The sequence below is a fragment of the Melanaphis sacchari genome, unplaced genomic scaffold (assembly GCF_002803265.2).
Source record: "Melanaphis sacchari strain LSU unplaced genomic scaffold, SCAv2.0 Contig0_pilon_pilon, whole genome shotgun sequence".
In the NCBI taxonomy this organism is placed as follows: domain Eukaryota; kingdom Metazoa; phylum Arthropoda; class Insecta; order Hemiptera; family Aphididae; genus Melanaphis; species Melanaphis sacchari.
In genome coordinates, this window is record NW_020270366.1 from 10,485,177 (window position 1) to 10,499,977 (window position 14,801).

At 23.2% G+C, this 14,801-nt stretch overlaps 1 protein-coding gene and 2 non-coding genes across 4 annotated transcripts in view; 2 read left to right on the forward strand and 1 right to left on the reverse strand.

The window, feature by feature from the left end:
- LOC112593787 (sex peptide receptor-like) overlaps positions 1–14,801 on the forward strand; it is an 88,003-nt gene that overhangs the window by 20,892 nt on the left and 52,310 nt on the right. The window lies entirely within an intron of this gene.
- Trnag-ucc lies at positions 7,812–7,883 on the forward strand. The gene has a single exon. It is a non-coding gene; the product is annotated as a tRNA-Gly (tRNA).
- On the reverse strand, positions 13,886–13,957 carry Trnag-ucc. The gene has a single exon. It is a non-coding gene; the product is annotated as a tRNA-Gly (tRNA).

Consider the following 14,801-nt stretch of genomic DNA (forward strand, 5'->3'; position numbering starts at 1 on the left):
ATATAAGAATGCTTAATATGTAATAATACTATATGACTATTAATAGCAAATCAAATATAGATAAACTTATTTTAATGTCATTTATTTAGATTTATCTTCAAAATAATGTATACTATAATGTATAATTATTATTTTAAATGTCAAACACTATATCTTCTCAGTAATATAATTTATATGTGATATGCCTCAAAAAATTTTACCATCAGAAAAGAAGCAGTATAATGTTTTTATTTACATGTTAAAATATATATTATTTATAAGCTATTTATAAGCTATTTATGAATTTGTTTTTATTATTATATTAATGCTATCCTTAATAGCTAATATTTCATGAAAATCCACTGATCTGGCTTTCTCAAGAGTTAAGTCTATGAAACAAATTGAAATCCTAAAGTTTATGATAAATGAATCCACTTTTGATCGCTTATAAAGTTATTGTGTAGGTATAAATGGTTTGAGTTTATAACGATAAACCTTAAAAGTCCCGCTATTTATCTATTTATAAGTAAGATAAAATTATATTTGTATTATATTGAATACAAATTAGAAAAGGAAAGTTAAATATCAAGAAGTGTCACATAAACTTTAAGGTTTACCATCCCGTTTATATAAACATTAAATTTTAAATAATCAAAGAAAAAAAATAACAACTAAAGAACTATTCATTCAATATTTTAAGTTTTCAAAAAACTATTTTGCTTTATGTGTATAAGTAAATTAAGAATATGGATTGTCATTTAAAAATCAAAAGATAAAAATACGGTGAGTTTTGAGTTTCATTATTATAAAAATGAATAAAAAACAATAAATAAAATATAAACATATAAAATATTATCTATATATTAGTTCTACATCATTTTAATTGTATCATAAATTTTCTTTTTAATTTATTAAATAAAAAAAACATTGAAATAAATTACACATAAATGTACATAATTTGAGAAATTTATCTATTTTTTCTAAGCATTGATTGTGTTAGAGATAGAAAGTTATATACAATAAGAATTTTTAAAATAAAAGTTTTTATATAGATAAAATTAGATTAAAATAAAGAGACATCATAGTTAAACACACAGCGTGAAAGAGAAAAAAAGAAATTAAAATCAAGAAACAATAATAACAATTGCAATTGAAATCAAGTTTGGATAAAAATAAATTTTTTTATTGTTGTTATTTTACGTGTAACAATTGATTACTTAAGTTATTTTAAAACATTTCCTATAATTATATACGACTAATTAATTTTTGTTTGTTCCGGATATTTCATTGTTATACATATACATTTTTTGTTTATTCATTATTTGTAGAATAAAGCATGTAGGACCTAGATGGTCCTAAATTTTTTCACTGAATTAAGTGTGTGTATTGACTACACATGCATTACATGCTTTGTCTTTCTCTTATAGGTTAATGTATTACTATAAAGCCAATTGCGTATATTTTTTACAATCCTTAGTAAAGCAAATATTTCTTTGTATTGTTTGGTTAGTAAAACACTTAAATTCATTAAAATTAATTTAGATGTGTAATTTACGCAAATTTAAAATCAACACGCATGATTATAAATAAATAAATACAATTATTTCACAACTGCAACAATTTACATATTAAAAAAATAAAATAATAATCTAAAATTGAAAAATTGAACTTTGTAAAACTTAAACGATTTTACTCATATGATGTTGTACATTCTAAATATTTAATTTATTATACATCTAATCTATAATCATCTATTATATTTATGAACAGTATTTTAAAAAGCATTTTAATTACTATATTAACAATAATATCTATCTGTACAACAATGTACAAACTTCTTTTAACAACTAACTACACGTATTGTGTTGATTTACTTAACATTTACTAACTTAATTTTTTTTGAATCTATTATTTATGATAAGCTTATCGAACTTTTATGTTTTATACAGTAAATGTATATAATAATTTACTCATGAAATATTGATGTAGTATTTATGTATGTGTAATGTGTATATTGCTCGTATTTGTTATAATTTATTCTATTAAATTTATATATTACTTTGATTTGGATCAACACTACTATACTGTCAGATTTACCTTCGACCTTTTCATTTATAGCTTATATATAAAAATAGATTAATCACTTGAAGGTTTATAAATGTACCTACATTGGCTACACAATGAGTTAATACGTATATTATGAAAAAATATACTTAACTGGGTATTTTTCGTTTAATTTAATCTTTTTTAACTCGTAGTAATTATGTGAATACAATTATTTTAGATCAATGTAAATGCATTTTTAAATAAACTTCAATTAAACAAATGTTAAGTACATACTTGTAAATTTAAATAATAATAATGAAAACAGCAAGTTTTTAGGGACATCTTGAATAGCGAACACATTGAACACAAAATATGAATGTGTAATGTGTAGGTAGTAATAATAAATACATAAAATATCTAGTATGATAATAATATAATCATTTAAGGAATTAAACATATTTCAATAATATACTTCAAGGCATGCTAATGTTGTTTTCAATAATAATAAATACACACATTTATAAATTATACTTATACCTATGTATACATTATACAATAATATTTAATATTATTTTTAAAATTGTTTAAGTATTCAAGTAGTTTCCGCTTGGTACTAAAATATTTTTATTTTTTTTTAATATTGAATATTAATTGTTAAAATAATTGTATTTTTCAGTTTTTAATGAATTTATAATACTACTAAGTTTTGGTATAACAATCCGAATCATTATAGTCTTTCTTGTAGATATTCTGTATACATTTAAAGCCTCATAGTAATTTTAAATAAGAATTTAACTTTTTTTTTTTTTACAGATAACTGTGCTTTGAAAAATCTAAATAAAAAGAGTTTATATAGCATATATTTAAAAGTTTAAGTTATTATGTCAACGAAATACCGTAATTAATATATAGAATATAGATATATTAATAAATGTGCGAGACTATTTTAATGTATTATAGACTATGGATGACAAATGTCAATATTCAATACATTAGTCAATTCTGTAATTACTTTTTTTTTTAATTTTGGGAAAAAAATAATTTAAAAAATTTAAAAATCATAAAAAAATGTTAATATATTTAACGATTAAATCTTAGTATATTAACATTGCACTGTTATTTAAGTTAAGTAAAAATCGATATTTTATTATGAGTTTTTATCACCACATGTTATTAATGTAAAACGTTAATTTTACTTAGGGTGGTCTAATTTGATTTTGGGTGAAGGGATATAGCAGGATTTAATTCTTCTATAATTTTAAAAGCAGCTTTATAGACTGATGTTTAGTGGGATTGACCTTACTAGGTATTAGGTTATATTTAAAAGTTAACAACTTTTTTCTTTTACTTAAATTATTCCTCTTATAGATCAATTAGATATATATTTAAATATATTCATATAATATAACATATTTTTTCTTCAAAAAGAAGAACTTAGGATCAAATAGATTTGGATAGTATTGGACAAATTTTGATTATTTTTAAAACACAATTTCAACAAATGTTTTTCTCTTTTAAACATTTTTAAAGTATGTTACTTAAGTGTACTACTTCGGTTATACACGTGTTATTAATAACCGAATAATTACAGATGAATTACATAAAATTTTATAACTTTTAGTCTGACTAGTACAGAGTATACCATGATAAATTAGATAGTTATCATCACAGTTGTACTAGTTTTGCGTAGTATGTGCATCTCCTTCATACCGGCCTATGTCATAGTTCTCCACTTTTGATTGGTTAATTTAGTTTCCCGTGTTATCATTAGATATTATTAACAAATTTTTATTTTTTATTTTTTTAGCAAAAAACACTAGCTGAAGCACAGAATAATTATATTTTATTCAGTGACAGAAGTAATTAAGTAGGTACACAGAATAAACTTAGTAACGATTTACGAATTACGATGATAAAAAATATTTTCAAAGATCTAGCACGAAATAATAATTTTTTTTATTTTGATTATACTGTGGATCTACAATGAATTGAGAACATTTTGTATTCACGCAGCAATAATGTCAGATAATAAGAAATAGAGAACTATGATATAGGCGAAGTGAAGATATATTTAAGCAGGGGCTGCGTATCAAAAAACTGTGATGATACTTATTTAATTTGTCATGGGGTACACAACTACGCGAGTAAAAGTATGCTATGAAACCTTTTGCCTGCTTACGTGCGTGCGTGTGCATGTATTAAGTTCACTCGTATCATCATCTCAGCCATAAACCATTGTGATCTTAATTGGCGATCAATTTATTTTAGGTGATGTATTAATAACTTATATATAGATACACATATATTCGAGTATTCGACGCGCATTTTTTTATTATTATTAAATTGTGTGTACAACGATCTAACGGACTGAGAACATTCAAATATTATTTACAATAAAATGGAATTCTCCCAAGCGTCTACATGGTCCGATTGCCATGGATTACAAATAAGAATTACATCGTTCAATTATAAATATGGGTATTAACTACCGATTATGTTATAGTAGCATAATTATACGTTTTTAATAAAATAATTATCACTTATATAAAATAAACAATCATCTTACAGCTTGTTTTTAATGATCATATATCATATATTATTATATTGTGTAAATTATATTTAGCATAATTATACCCCTTTTCATAAAAAAAATAAATATTTTTAAGATTTTCTTATGACTTTTGTATCATTTTATTCTATAGATTGGAATAAAAGATATACGAATTATGTCGTACTTCAGCTTATCCTTAATTTGTGTTGAGAATTAGGTATACTTTGTAATATCTGAGTCTAAGAAGTCAAATGTGATATCGAGATATCGCTTGAAATTTTATTTTAAACTTGTCCATAGATCAATTAATTTTATTTATGTATATATTTTATACATAAACAAATAAATAGGTTTAATATTATATTTTTTATGTAAATATTTTTATAAATGTGACATTTTCAAAAACATTTTTTTTTGTCCATAACTATTAATTTTAAACCTTTATACTAATTAACCATAGCATCGTTTTACTAAATATAATTATATTATGTGTCAATTTTAGCTTTTAACTTATATTTTATATTATATTGAAGAAATAATATACCTTTATACATATATATCAAAAAATAAAATATATTTTATATTTAACTACCTAAACCTTTCACATGTTTGTTGCTGATTAATTAATAACAGTAATTTTATTATCTCCTAAATTATAATGCATAAGTAGGCTATTGGTAGTATTATTTTTCTTTATTACATAAAAAACACTTAACTAAACTCTATTATTTATATGAAACTTAAATATAAATTATCTGCAGGCAATATTATTTTAACCTTAAAAATAATGTTTTAAATTATACGCCTTATACACTTAATATTTAAGTAAGCCCTACAGCCAAGTATGTACATTTTTAAAACTATACCTATAATAGGTATATTCTATGTTTTATTAATATTCAACATAGTTTCTTTCATTTTATTACAATTTTCTTTTATTTATTCTTCAATTTTATTTTAAATAATGTGAAATAATGAATAAACAATAATAAACACCTGACCTATCAATATAGTATTTACCCTCAATAATAATATATTTTAAACAAACTAAATTTTTAAATTGTAATTTACTTTTTTTTTAAATTTGTATCTTTGACGTCAATTAAAATTAAAATAAAACATTGCATTATATAAAAAAAATATATAGGTTACTACTCATGTATAGTCTTATGTTTGAATTATTGAGAACATTTTTTTTTCGATTTAATTTCTTTTGATAAAAAAAAATAAAAAGATTAAAAAAAGGATAGAAATTCAAATATACTCTTAAAAATTCTTTGTGAAGGGTTATTTGATTCTAGTTGTCTCTTGATGATTTCTGTCATGTGTTCATATGTACAACTGTACAGCTCAGTCTAATAACTCATCTATATTTTGTTTATGAGCACAATTTATTCCCCCATCATTTGATTGTGCCTTAGACAATGCCATATTCTCAACGTCTAATGTACCTATGAATCATAATGAAGATTGACTGTAAGCAATACACGTGATTTACGGTATTATATTGAAATCCTAAATTTTAAATGCGATAACCTAACCATGCATAGTATATAAAATATACATATACCGACGTATACCATATACGCTTGTTTATAACATCATTTCTAGTATCTCCTCAACTAACTACAATAATAAATAGTAGGTAATATTAATATAACATAATTTTGTTCATCATCAGCTAATGGCACGTATTAAATATACTGTAGGTATTGTTTCATTGTAGGTACCACCAGACAATATTGTAAGAATTTAACTCAACTACACATTCACTTCTTGTCGAGTGCTACTGTTGGATAGCTACTCATCTCAAGCATTCATAGTCAATATTTTATTTTATCGTACTTATATGCTTATTGAAAATTATTTTTACAGATTGAATATATATCTATTGTATGTTAAAAAAAAATTCACATTAATAATAATTATTTATGTCACTCTGACTTATGGGGAGGATTCTTCACATACTTCAAATTTTATTTTTTATTTTAAACTTTTAATAATAATTAAGCAAATACATCAAAAGTTTTTATAGATTACGGTTAACTATACATTAGATACCCATATCTCAAAGAAATAAAATAATTATACAAACTAACCGAATCCTCTAAAATAGCGATGCATAACTAAGATAATATTATTACTTATGAACATTTTTGCACAAAATATGTATTAAATTTTACATTGAATTGTGGAATGAAAGAAAAAACTACAGAGTCGAGTGGTCGATTATTATAATATTATCATTGAGTGACAACATAAATCAACAACATTATATTATTATGTATTTATGTATAACTACCTATATATCAATTGTAAGCAAATATTTAAACATTATGTTATTGTTTCCATGTGTGCTTACATTTATACATGTACTTACATATATTACTTGTATTGAGAGATACTTATTTTATACACAATTCTTTTCTTCTTCTTTTTTTAGGGGGGGGGGGGGGCAAGTAATAGATACAATGTATAAAATGTTACCCTTTCTCCCAGCAAACATGACCAAATTACATATCTAGATATCACATGTTCCAAAAATTATCATTTTCATTTCTTACAAAAAATCTTTAACTAAATCGAACAATATAATTATTTTTTATAATGTTTATGAATTATAAATATTTATAACTATTAGCTAAATATAATTTAAACAAGTACCAATTTGTTCATAACAACATAGAATAAATTAAATTTCATTTTCTTTGATAATAATGTAATATCATTAAGTCAGTATATTTTATATGTAAAGGTACCTACATAAATTATTAAGCAGGTAGGTTTAAAATAGGGTTTTTTTTATAATATTCTGTCTCGACAAACTTTGAACGGGACTCAATTTATTTCGTTTTAATCCCATAATCTCCATATTATTACATGTGGGCAAAAGAAAAACCTGTACAATGTTTACACAAAAAAAAAAAAATAAACAAAATTACATTTTTAAATCTTTATATTAAGTCAAATAAACCAAAATAATCAAAGTTAATAGTTACTCATGTTTGATGTTATTAAATTTGGTTACCTATATATATTTTGCAAATAATATAGTTTTTGTATAATAATCATCAAGTAATTATGTACAATAAAATAATAGTTTTTTTTAGAATTAAGCCAAAGTTATTTATACTATTTTTTTTTTATCTGTTTAATTATAATCATCTTAAATAAATATATTTTTTTTAATAATATGAATAATAACTATTATTTAAAAATACACCTTAAGGCACTTGCGTTGGTGGTGTAATGGTCAGCATAGTTGCCTTCCAAGCAGTTGATCCGGGTTCGATTCCCGGCCATCGCAACAAATTTTTTATATATATATATATTTTTTTTTTAATAAAATTCTAAAAAAAAGTTAACATTCAACATTCAACATAATATTATGTCAAAATAAATCCTTCTAAAAATATCACATACAGGTAGTATTATTATATAATAATTATACAATTGTTATGTATAACTTTATTATCATATTAATTATATACAATATTTATGAAAAAACAAATTAGAATGTCTTAAATAACTTAGAATGAAATTAACCTTAATATCTTGAAGATTTCATTATGTACACTATGTACTAATTAAAGTAAATTTGAGATGTTTCATATTTCTATACTTAATATTTCCTGAATAATAATAAAATGGCAAAAATCGTTTGAGAAGAAATCGTTATTACTCTTGAATATTAAACGTAGTCATCATTTTAACTTTGAACATTCATAAAAAATTGATGTAATTTGTTAAACTTTTTTTTAATTCCTGTAAAGTAAAATATTCGAGAAATCTTATGTTAAAATGACATACTTTGAGAAATATTTCATAAATTATAAATTACAAAATAATTAACAAATATTTTTGATTTTGATTCATTTCGTCAAAAATTGTATTTTTAATACTCATAATTAATTATGTGAGATAAGATTATGTATTTTCATTATCAAAAATAAAAACAATCATTATGATTATTTATGTTTCCTTTGCTTCAAAGTCAATAGTAAAAATTACTTAATATTAAATGACAATTCATAAACTATTATTATAATGAAAATAATACAAAACAAACCCTTATATAAACAGAAATACAGCCTAACAATATAAAAAAATAGAAAGTATCTATATACGATTATGGTCATTATATAATTCAACCAAGATTAAGGAATCATGGAACAAAATATATAATTAAGCATCCTTATACACTCATTACTCACTATAAAAATATATATATATTATAATAAAGTAATAAAGTATAAAGTATAAACCATAAAAATTAACTGACTTTTATTATTAAATGCACCTCACTTTTAATCGTTATGCATACAATATAAATCTGTCATATGGATGCATTTAACATTAAATACTTATATTATGTATACATTATATTATGCAGTGTGGTATTAAATATGACAAGCGTTTATTATGAGTAAAGCGCGGATTTTTATGCACTTAAAAGTATCGAAATATGCCATATAATATGCAGTAAAAATCATGAAAATATGCAGTCAAAATTATGAAAATATGCAAAAATATGCAAGAATTTTTTATTTATTTAAAATTTACAATAAAACTTATAATAATTAATTACTTAAATACTTAATAATAAACAATTTAGGGAATTTTCTAAACTTAATTTATTTTTAAAATTTTATTTATTATTAAAATGAATAATCATATGCATTTCAAGTTTTTCTTCTGTGAAGCTGTATCGTTTATCGATTAACATATTTTTAAAGACTGAGAACGAACGTTTGACGTCAACCGAAGTTATTGGGGCATATTTGAAGCAACTTAGTATTGTCGGATCTTGATAAAGATTTTCAAGCTGAACGTTTTCGCCTAATAACACTGAATTAATTTTTCGTAGAATTTTCAGACCTTCATTTTTATTGGAAAGCTCGTTTAATTTTGTTGTAAGTGTTACATCTTTCGATCCAGAAATAGAATGCATTTTTTCTTTCGTTTCGTCAATTATCGAAAAGCTTAGATATAAAGTTATATTTTGAGTTTCCAGTTTTTTTTATGACTATCACTAAAAATGCCAAATGAGTAGATATAAATTTTAAATCATTCTATTTGACAAAATATTATTTTATACATTTTTTTAAATTTTTTTAAATTTTCGCTTCAATATGCAATACATTTTGAAATTTGCCAAAATATGCAAAAATATGCAAAAAAAAATTTCACCATTAGCTTCAAATTATGATAATTCGTGGAGATAACTGACAAAAATCCAAAAATATTGAAAGGAAAAAAAGGTTGCATAGAAATCCGCGCTCTAATTATGAGTATTAGGCAATAGACTGAATTTTCCTGCTATGAAATTATCATGAAAAAGATCATAACAGAAAAAAATAGTTTACTCAATAGTTATATTTAATTATTCAAACTGGATATAACATATGGATATGCATAATATTCTATGACCCCATGTACAATACAAAATACATGATATAGGTATTCTACGACACGAAAGTCCTTCCAGATTATGTAATTGACCAGTATATTATGATTTACGTAGGTATAACATTATACTTACAATATTATGTACAACTCACCTATCCGAACCTACGAAATACGATCTCGTATATTTCGATGTCTAGAAATACAAAGATAAATAATAAAAAAAAAAAGTTGCATCCTTTATACTAGTATTAATGATTAACAATACCTAATCAAAAATCCAAAGCGCTCTCGTGTTGTAATAAATCTATTTAATAATATAAAACTATCAACAGTATAATACTTACGTATTCTATATATGAGACGTAAAATATATAGAAAATTACAAAAATAAGGCACCAGTGTAAATTATTAAAAATAAAATTTAAAACAAATTTATTTATTAAGAAGATAATTTTTAAAGATAAATTTTTTATTTTTTATTATTGAGTAGGAAAGAGAAAGCCAAAAAATTAAAAAAAATTGATCGATCACAATAAGATCTAACTGTAAGTCAACTACAATTTAGAGTCTATAAGTTCATTGATAATCGGGATTTCAGGGAAAATTAGTTTGAATACAGTGACATAATATTTCGGTTGATTTTTTAGTTTTATCCTCCATAATCTCTAACGCATGAGTGGTTCTGTTTAATCAAGGCTAGGTTAGGTAAAAACGGATATGAGAGAAAAATATTCTTGTAGCTACCGCTTTGCTATACATAAGATGTAATGGATAATTTGAATTTGAATTCAATGATACATAATTATATACGAAAAATTGTTTTAAGCGGAGATAGTCAGTCTAGAATGTTTTTTATTATATTTTATAATATCGATGAAAAACATTTGTCATGATTTGGTTAAAAATGCTATTAGCCTATATTATCATATGTTTTTTGATATTTCTATTAAGGTAATTAATTTTACTATGTAAATTACATTGGAATATTATTATTACAGAGTTTATTTTAATTTGTTTAAGTTATTTATAGAAGAACAATATTTTAAATTTAAAATGCTTATAAATAGCTCAAAAAAAGTCAAAATATTTAAAAAAAATCTACTATGTGCATGAATATTAAAAATATCTACGGTTATATATTTTTGAATATTACAACATAATAATAAAAAAAAAAAAATGTTTGAGGAAGATAATAATTTTACGAATAAATATACAGTATCATAAAAATTTGAACTTTAAACGATCATAAAAAATGAATGTTACTTACAGGTAAACTTTTTATTTTTGTTTTAGGTAGAAAAAGTAATTATGAACATTGTGTTAAATTTCAAATCTTAAACATAAAATATATTTTTTTAAAAATTTCTAATTACAAAATAATTTGTACATTTTTGAGATTTAAACTTTTAACGAATTTTGTCAAAGTGTTGACTTTAAACGCTTATAGAAAAAACACTGTTTCAATAAATTTTCTATATTTTATAATCAATAAATAAACAACTTACAAGGAATTTTGTTTAAAACGATAATTTTTATCGGTATTTATAGGAAAAAAAACTATAGTAAATTTAAATATCTATAAATCATAAGGATCAAAATATTTTGGATGTTATTCAATACGTAAGATATGCCGATATTAACACTTCGTGGGAGTTTAAGGTACTTAAGATTATTCGTCTTTAAATTGTATCAAAAATAAAATAACATTGATTTTGTCTAAAACTGGTTTAATGTAAAAATTTATACTTTAACCTAACCTTTTTGTTTGTTTTTCTTAATTATTTTTAAAAATACTGCGAAATTTTTAATTTTTACTTTTCTAAATACAAATTTAATTAATTTTACTAACATAAACCACCTTCAAAGTTGAAGATCAAAACATTTTATTAACTTTTTAATTTTTATCGTGTACAAAGACATTCACATAAATCACATAATATTATTAGGTATTGTAAAATCAGTACATTTATCGTTCCGCTCAGAATCTAAAAATGTTTTTTCAACCCTAAATGCACCTCTGTCATTATATTTGGTCTAAGTTGTAATATTAATCAGTGTTCTTTTAAAACTCGAATTGTATTTAATAGGACGCAATATACACGTGTATTGTTGTCATTTTATAAAAGTATAAAATATTAAATTAGTATTCAGTTTTTATGTCGTTGTGTTGTTAACTTTGACATTATTAAAGCGATTTGACTAATTATAAAATATATAGGTAAAAATATTATCTGTGCCTATACGATAGTTATCAACGACATATTAATTTTTAATCAAGTTATGAGCATTTTTAAATTTTGATATTTTATATATTTATGACTTACTTAAAATTAAAATACCGTAAAAACTTATATAAAAATATAGATTATTATATAGATATTTTGTAACAAGTCATCAACTTACCTTAATAATATAAGATAATGTTCTAACATTAAGTTTTTACTAAATTAATTTACTTATATATATATCTATTAAAGAAAACTATACAAAATTTATCTGGTGAACAAAAAATTGCTATTATGCTAAAGAATCGACTTTCTAGTCTCTACTTGCATTCCAAGTATATCATTATTATTTGATTTATCATAAATATTATACAACAATCCATTGATCAAACAAAGTTTTAGTATAAACGAGATAAAAGCTCGACCTTATTCTAATGATCTGTAAAATCCAAATTAAGTAGTAGAAAATACTGTCATAGTTGGTTGCATCTGTTGAAAATAAATAATTATTGTAAATTGTAATATAATATCGTGTATCAAAACAGTATTCTTTTCGACCCCGATATTCTCATAATTTTACAGTCTGCTAAAGTAAAAACGGTGAAATGAACATAAAAATAATAAATAATATTTTTCGATGTTAATAAAAATCACCTGCATTTATGTAAATATACTACCATTAACCCCATATCGCTCATAATTTGATACTGACTAAATCGTATCAAAATCATCTACTATGGGCGTTAATGAAAATCTCAATGTCAGCAAAGGACTCTATAGGGTACCGTTTAAAATTATATTTTTTTGTCACTCATATCGACCAGTAAATATAATAGGCATGAAACGGAACTTATCATACGCATATGTTTGAATATCGCATAAAATATGTATCATTACATAATAAATAAATATATGATAATTATAAATGATTAATTCAGTAACAGGCACTCGATTGCGTAATACTCGTGTTTGCCGTGTTTACGCGTGTAATCTATGTATAATATATAATATAATACGCATTAAGCATTTACCACATTTACCAGTACTCAGAAATATGATTATATTTATATATTATATAAAAATATATATTTTATATATTATATTGTATGTGACGTACACTCTTCTTTTGTGTCCTTTTCGCCTGCCATGAGCACGATATTTATGCGCTTCGTGGAACGGTAAAAGTATAATGGTTGTTAATGTTTGTTGTATTTTTTTTTTTTTAAGTTTGTTTTAAAGCAGAAAGGAATACATATTTTGAAAGTTTAAAAAGCATTCAAACTATAAATATTTTTTCTTTTAAAATTAGATCAGAATTCATACATCAAATAACATAATATTAATAAGTAAATAACGATACGCAAAAGCAGCATAATCATTGTGCCACACATTTTTCCGTGTCAAATATGTCGTTGTATAGTATGTGCATTAATATAAATCTATACTTGTATTTGAATGAAAGAATGGTAGGTACCCCTCGTTTCGCTTTGAATTTGATAAATCTCGAAAATGTTTCTAACATATCCTAACATAATATGTACGTTAAAAAACAAATGTTACACTTAAATATTCACAAAATATTTAAAATAATTTACTTTTAGACTAAATAGATTAAAAATTTAAAATATATCATTTATTTGTAATTAAAAAATATTTACAATGCAAAAAAATCATGTGCGATGGCCGGGAATCGAACCCGGATCAACTGCTTGGAAGGCAACTATGCTGACCATTACACCACCATCGCAGTTGATAGTGGGGAGATGTTTTACGTTACTTCAGACATTGATGATAATTTATAAAAAAAAAAAGGTGGGTTAATGGATACCGTTCTGTTGTACGGTAGATGTCTAGTGGGTCAGTGTGATGGATGTGTTAAATTTGAATTCAATGATAAATCATTATATACGAAAAACTATTTTGAGCGGAGACAGTCTATCAGCCTACATCACCAAGTATACGATATATAGGTACTTAAACTATTATTTCCATGTTATGTTTTTTGATATTTCTATGAGGTAAAATAATTTATTTTACTATTATTAAAACAGTAGGATAGATTATATTTTTTCCATAAACATTATATTTGAAAATATCATTGTGTGTATAAAATATAATAAGAAATGTTAAAGTGTTATGTTCAACCAACAATGTTTTTGAACAAAAACAAAATAATGAATGTAACGATATTTATAGTAAAAAAACACACGTAATTATTGTGAAATCAGTATATTTAGGTATCGCTCCACTCGGAAACATTCAGAATAGGTAAATAGACAATAGCCAGTGCCCAGTTGGTAAGTACTTACCAACACACACGTATACATATCACATTTTCGAAAATGAAATCATAAAACTAGTATTTAAGTTAAATGAAAACTGTTTCTTTCAAAACGGTATTCAAAAGATTTGATTTTTCCAAAAAAAAAAAAAATTGAGTTTCGACCATTCGTTTTGTTTTATTTTCAAAAAGAACGATAATTGGGAACGAGTTTTTTTAATGCAATTTTAGCACACATTGATTTTTGCAATATTTTATAACTATACAAATAGGCGTTTAATATATGTCACATATGCCCACTACGCAGCTA